Here is a 7,515-nt window from a genome sequence, read left to right on the forward strand (position 1 = left end):
GAAAATTGGAGAGGAGGAAGAAATCCCGAGCTGCTGTGCTTCGCTGGGCTTTTATACTGCTCGAGGACGAGCCTCGTCACGACGTCGTGGAAGGAGAGGGCGACAGCGAGGGGAAGGACGAGCACGTCGTCGTGTCGTCGTCCGGGCGCGGGGAGAGGATGAGGACGACGCCTCCCTCACCGATATTTCACGAAGAGGTACGTGGGCTGCTAGGTGGGTCGGTTCCGGGCTGCTGCTTGGGCTGCCTTGCTGGGCTTCTGCGGCCGGGTGAGTCCGGGTAAGTTTTTCTTTCTTCTCTTATTTCTTTTCGTTTTATTTTCTGTTTTCCTTTTCTATTTTACATTCTGTTTTTAATTTAGACTAAAATAATTTTATACCAGGCAAGTAGTTTATAATTTGCGAGTTCTTTGGGATTAAGAAAAGGATACATGCATTACTTGCATTATTTTATGAATTACATTCAATATGTGACCCTTATGACAATGTTTAAATTAGGTAATATTTTAGGTATTTATTTTAATTTCCCATTTCTTCTATATTTGGAACACAACTCCCTTTTGAATGATTGGAGTTGATAATTTGTTCACCAAGTGCTTTATAGGTTATTATTATGACTTGATTCTTTTTAGAGAATTTAGTCATGTGCATATGATTTCATGCACAAAGATATCTCTAAGGGCTTTATCTATTATTTGAGAATGCTATTACTTGTCTATTATTTTATGGGCATAACTAGGTTATAATGAATTTGGAATTTCTACTTGAATTACTTCCAAGTGTAGTCTTTATATGGTAGTTTAGTAACACCTTAAAAATATTTAGAGTAGGTACTACTCTCATCATGGTTTGGTTTTGATGTATGGAAATAAGTGGTTGTTAGCTACCCATTTAGTTTCAATTTTAAGATTTAACATTAGATTCATTTTATGTTCCATAATTAAATACAAGATTTAATTAAAATGCACTTGTAGGATTATATTGCTATTTATCTAATGATACCTGGATTGGAACTTAATTGTAGTTTAGGGTTTAGTTGTGATTACCCAAGTGATACTCAAACTAGGGTTGAGATTTAGTTCAAGTTTGTAGAAGTGAGATGGCATCATATTGCATCTGCTAGGTTTTACTCTCTCCTAACCAAGGTAATATGGTTACTTGCTTAATTGTTTCTGTTCTCCTTTAGTTACTAAGGACTTGAGAATAAGTTTTATCTTCTACCAATTGGCTTCTATTGTTAACCTCAATTTATCATTTAAGTAACTACATTGGTTATAGTTCTTTTTATAGTTAACTTTGGTCATATGGATATATGGTTTCTCACACTACCTTAAATATAGGGTTATCTTATGGCTTATTCTTCTATTTCCCCAAAGCATGGTCATGGCATCATCATGAGCAACTTATTCTTAATGTTTATCTTCTACTCCCAATTCTTATTTTGGAATGGATTATTCTAGGGTTCTACTCAAGGAATGATGATGTGATTAACTAAATATGTGGTTTGCCTAAGAATTCTACCTTGCTAGCTTATGTAGCTTGTTCTTCGGAAATCCGATAAACCTGCATCTTGTGGCATGCCTCCACCTCCTAGCTGCTTCATCTTGATCCTAACTATTTTATGGAGTGGCTCAATGTGTTGGTCTTCTTGCATCAAGGTGCAAGATGATGAAATGGATGAAGTGTGAGGCTCCTTTTATAGGCTTGGGCATGCTCTAGTAGCATGACACATGGGTGGATGACTCTTGCTTTCATTTGATGAGTAAGGTGCTTGGTTTTCATGCTCTCATCCATAGCAATCCTTTAAGCATGAGGTGGCATAACTTAGGATTCAAGCTATGTAGATATTTTCATCCTATGTGGCATTGAGATTATCCTCTCATGTGATTTATTTTTGGATAGCCAAGTGGCTTTTGTTACTAAATATCTTGTGAATGATTTTATGCTTGTGGTTGAGTCACTATATCATATGTGATTGTATTAATATTATTATTGGGATCAAAATGTCAAAGATAAGGATTATACCCCAATTTTGAATGGTGATGTTTGATTTCACCAAGGCATGATCATATGAGTTTCAAAATACTCATAGTTTATTTTATTCAAATAGTTTGAACTATAATTCGTAATGTAAACGAATTTAGTTTTGTGATATTCCACATATTTAATAAGTTATGATTGAAATCAGAAGATGTGGTTTTTATGCACTTAGGTCCTTGTGTTTTGCTATATTTGGTATTTAGTTTTAAAGTGAATTCAATTGTACCTCAAGGTAGTTGCTTAACTTTTAAGTGTTAATAATTTAGAGTGTGCTTCTTATCTCCTTAATGGTTATATACCTCTCCCATCTCTAGGGTTTAATGATAAGCTTTTGTTGGTGTTAAGTTCAAGAGTTCAGTTCATGAAATACCATGAGGTTCATGGTAGGGCTATTTATTTGTTTAAGACATGGAGAAGATAAGTGAAGAATGGTTTCTTCATTTTATTGTTACTTGATTTACCATTGAATATATGTTCATATGTTATGGCAAGGAATATCATGTTGTGATCTTTAATAAGATCAAGTAATTGATCATTGGGTAAAGTGTTGTTGTGTTGATTTTAGTTCCATTTGATCTAACCCTTTAGATCAAATCATCTCTACCCAAAACAAGGTTTTTAACAAAGTCACATTGGGGTTTATAGCGCTTGACTTGATGAGCTACTTCAATTCCACCAAGGTCAAGTGAAACTTCAGTTACTGTGACTGTTTTACTTTAAAGCGCGAAAATTCCCCAGATTTTCTATGCATGAATGCAATGCACACATCTGTTTCCTCTATTTTGTAACCCCAATACCTGGGATATTACAGTCTCTACCCCTTAAACTAAACTTCGTCCTCGAAGTTTGAACTCTCTCATGTTTCGGAGTGTGGATCTGACTTGTGCAGACTACTTCTTTTCTCGAACTCCGTGGTGATCTCACTGGATATAATTGAATATATCCCTTGTCCAGATTCTTCCTGGAATCCATTATTGTTTGACAGCAAACAACTATTACTTCCCTTACTTCCATGATTTCCTCCAATATTATAAGCTTGTTTCCTTACTCATTGAATATTCAATGATTGAGACTTCTTCTTGTCTTGACAGTCTTAATTGAGGACTAATTGGATAACATTCTCCTATTTTGATAAAATAGGTCTTTATTTTTCCCTTACTACCAAAAGTGCAGTAATGGTACTTGGTAAGGCACTTACCATGGAAATGGTTGTGATGGTTTATTTTCCTAGGGATGGATTAGACTCATTTAGTCCATCCAATCATGGTTTATAGTTGATGCTTGTAACTATTTTGGATTCTTTAGGTTCCATGAAAGGAATCATTCTATTAGTCTTTAGTTTTGGTTTAATCAATCTCCTTCGGTCTTTGGCCTTCTCGAGCTGTATTTGGTCTACAGTGTCTTCTTCATCCAACTTCATTAACTTTGTCTTGAGCTCTCATACTTAAGAGTAAATATTACTCAATTTCTCAAGTTACAGTCCACTTCTTACTTCCTCGAAGTATAAACCTCGGCTTCTGGTCTGACATCCTTCTGAAAATAATGTCCAACAATCTTATGAAAATAAGATCGAACTTCCTCTCAGTTCAGACCTTCTGTTTCTATCTAGCTTAGAGTATTGAGTCATTGTACATCCAACTCAATCTTTACTCTACCCCTTAGAGTTTTCTTATGTTCTTCGACTCCTTTTCTTCCAACTATTGAGCTTATGATTAGAATATTGGTCTGGGTCTAGCTTATGGTTTGTACTTATTCTAAGGTCTCGCGAAGAATGTTTGTGGTGTATCCACTCAATTGTGGACATCCAATGTGAATCCTTCGACTAAATGATTATAGATCTAGCTATTTGGCTGACAAGATTTTTATTTATTCACAAACTTTTTTTACAACTAATTAAATCGTGGACTATTTGTAATACCAACTGATACCAGCTGTGGTTATTATACCACCTGTGGCTATTTGATATCTAAAATGGATTCTATTATAGGTTCTGATCAACTGGACGAGACATCTTCTACTTTATCTCGCAGTATTGATATTATACCAATTGTGGTCTTCTGATATCAACTATGGTCTTCTTATATCTGCTATGGTTTCAGATATCATCTTCCTTCATTCAGGGTTTATTTTGCAAGAAAACCACTACCTGACACTAAGATTATAGTATCCTAAGTGATTTCCCATGCATTCCCTCTTCTATGTTGACTATGGATCTGCTTTAGCTTCACCATAATCACCATATTTCTTACCTTCATGCTTCTTTCGTACAAAAATACTCCTCTGTTGAGGTTAAGCATGAGTTTCTGATTGTACTCCCTTCAGAGTTTTGTGGTTACTTCCCACAACTTTACTTCCTTTTTCTGATGAACCTTCATCTTGTCTTCGGAATCTTCCAGAATTCGTCACTTCCTCACACGTTTACCATTACCCTCTAGATCTATAGCACCAAGTAAGAACTTGATATTGCAACATGCATTTGCATACCAAAGTCAAACTTCATGTATGGATCTAGTCAAACAATGAAAATTCAATAAAATCCAAGAAGATTCAGCTTTGTGCTAATAATACACACCATCATAAGCCTGAATAATAATAGTTGAGTAAGACATCTCTAAACATCAGGCTGAGATGTGTAGTATATAACACCACATAATATAGGTTTGTATCGTGATATTTAGCACGAATATATGGGATTCTACTATTTGTCTCACCCTTTACCTTAATTGCACATTTGCAATGAGATAAACTTGAAACAAAGTGGTCTAGGATAGTTGTGGTTAACCTAATTTTCTTTGGAAGTACTAACTTAGCTTCCATTTTGTTGAGGACTATCTCACATGATATTTCTAGGTTCTAATATTGCTACTCTAAACACATAATATGGGAATATACCTCCTATACTTCCAAGTGTTTATATTATCATAAGACTATGGTCATGATGTGCTTGGCACACTTCCCATATTTTTGGGACACAGCTCTTGCACTATTGGTGAGCACCTGACTTCTTATTGTACTTCTCCTAAATATTTATGATGTTCTATTCCATCACATAACAATTCTCATGTGAATCATATATGATTAGCTACTCTACCATGTAAGTAGACACATATTATTCCTATCACTCTTCCTTATTTCCCATGATTGACTCATCATGGTCTATACTACCTCATATGACTCATAGTTATCACTTATTATCAATTGTTTCATATGTCTAGATAATTTTTTTTACTTACCCATTACTTATCTGGGTCTACCTCTTCTATTTGGATATCTTAATTATCTTCATCAATTGATATTACTTCTATTACAGGTCTGAGTAACTCTTACTTAATCATGACATGTGTTGGTATACATCTTCCAATAGGATATCTTCCTTATGGTTGTATCCTCTCTTTGGACTACCATGTATTGTATACCAACTGTGGTCTACTCATCTATTGTTTTAATAATGTAATGGTGTGCTACATGTCTGGGATTAGCTAGCTTTACTTAGGAAAGATAGGTAAGAAATGTTGACTCAAGTGTGTCAGGATTATTCTCAAGTGAATATCCATCTCAAGTCATAAGAATATTTGGTTTAACTAAGAAAACTTCCTATAGACACTACCAATCCTATAGGTCTCCTTTAAAGGGTTTTAATCCTAAGGTCAAAGCATTTGCTCTGATACCAACTGTGGTGACCCGGCATACCACTGCCATGGTGTAGTATGCAAGTACTGATATAACACCAATGAAACACCGTTCCACTAGTATTATATCGCTCGAGTGGTACAACGAAACATATGCAGGTCCAAGGCATGTCTATAGAATTACATACAGACTCTGTTACATAAGATCAGCACAGCCTCCTACTATACAATGAGGTAAATCTGCAAATAAACTCCAGAAGAACGACTCGTAGACTAGTCTTATCACGATCTCTATTTGTAGAGTATTTAACTAGCTAAAGAGGCTAAGAATAGATTCTAGCTAAGTAGGAGCTAGGTTTAGGAAACTAGTTCCCTTCTATGGCTAAACTAGGTTTTCTCCTTGATGTATGTGGTATCTGACTCCTCTGACACGGTCTTGTCTCTTGAAGTAGTTGTTGACTCCTCGGCCTTCGAGTTGCACTGTAGATACTCCTTCGATGCCTCCATATCTAAGCGGGGATTTAAGAGTGGGATGAGTACGAGCGTACTCAACAAGTTCATTATAGGAAAGAGGTGTTTAATGCACTAGCTACAGCATTAGACCGAGAAAGTCTAATACCAATGCAGGTTTTCATAACCATTTCTTCAAAAGGTTGTTTTTATTCGGAAGAACTATGTCCGTCGGCCTTCACCGGTTTACTAGAACTTCATGGAGCTCCTTTCCGGCCGCGTTCGCAGTTCCATATCCCGGAACGGGGAGTGACGAGTCACGGTTCTTTACACTGCTGAGAGGTGTGTTGCTTTACCCATAAGAGATCTTAACCTTGGTGCCAACCGAGCCGCGAGCTCGTCCACACTTCCTATGGTGTGAGGCCCGGTATAAGGTCTAGCCAATCATGTTCCTCCGCTACCTCGAACACCCACCCTTTGTTGCATACCCCGACCACGGGTCCTCGTCGGTCCTCTTACACCAATTAAGGATGGACCCCGACCACGACAACAGTTTGGGACTCGTTAACCAAACTCCTTCGCCGGTAGCTGCAACCCATCATAGACCACTTACCGTGGGGAATTAGAATGGGATCCCCACCCCACCGCTTTCCCAACCTGGGTCAAGTGTCTACGGTAAGCGCATCCGTTGATGTACGAGAGGTGGAAACACTTTTGACTACTCCGTCCCACTCCGGATCTTATGGTTAACACGGGTATTACGGCACAAGAATCACTAGCGACATTTGTTGTTTAATCCTAGATGGATATTAACCCTTGCAATGGAACCTCCACCATATCAACACAATCCATGGTTCCATTGCCCACCACATAGTCATATCCATAGTTATGAAAGTAGTGGTTTTGGTTTTTATGCAATAGTGATAACCATAGTACTTTGCAAGTAATTTGATAAAGATACTCAAATGACATGAGCAAGCGATGAACTTGCCTTTCTTGACTGCAAGATTATGCAGGCAAGGTCTTCGATACGCAATAACTCCAAATTCTGAAATAGCATCATCGTCCGGTAAGGACGATGTTTAAAAGATTGGCAAGGATGCAATAATGCATAAATATGAGATGCAATCGCTCTAAGCGTGACCTAACCCCGATGATTTAGGATTAGTGAGTTGAAATGATTTGTTTAAAGTGTGTTGCACTTTTAGAGTGATTTACAAACAAGGTTCTTATTCAGGTGTGATTACTTGGTATCCTAAACATGTGCTGCAGTATATCATAATAATAGCATTAATAGCACACAACAATACCATTTGGTATAATCCTAACATGTAATGAATAGTGGTTGGTTTTAATACTACATGGCATGGTTAATGATTAATTATCATATACTTCAAAA

This window comes from Lolium rigidum, chromosome 7, assembly GCF_022539505.1.
Source record: "Lolium rigidum isolate FL_2022 chromosome 7, APGP_CSIRO_Lrig_0.1, whole genome shotgun sequence".
Taxonomy (NCBI): domain Eukaryota; kingdom Viridiplantae; phylum Streptophyta; class Magnoliopsida; order Poales; family Poaceae; genus Lolium; species Lolium rigidum.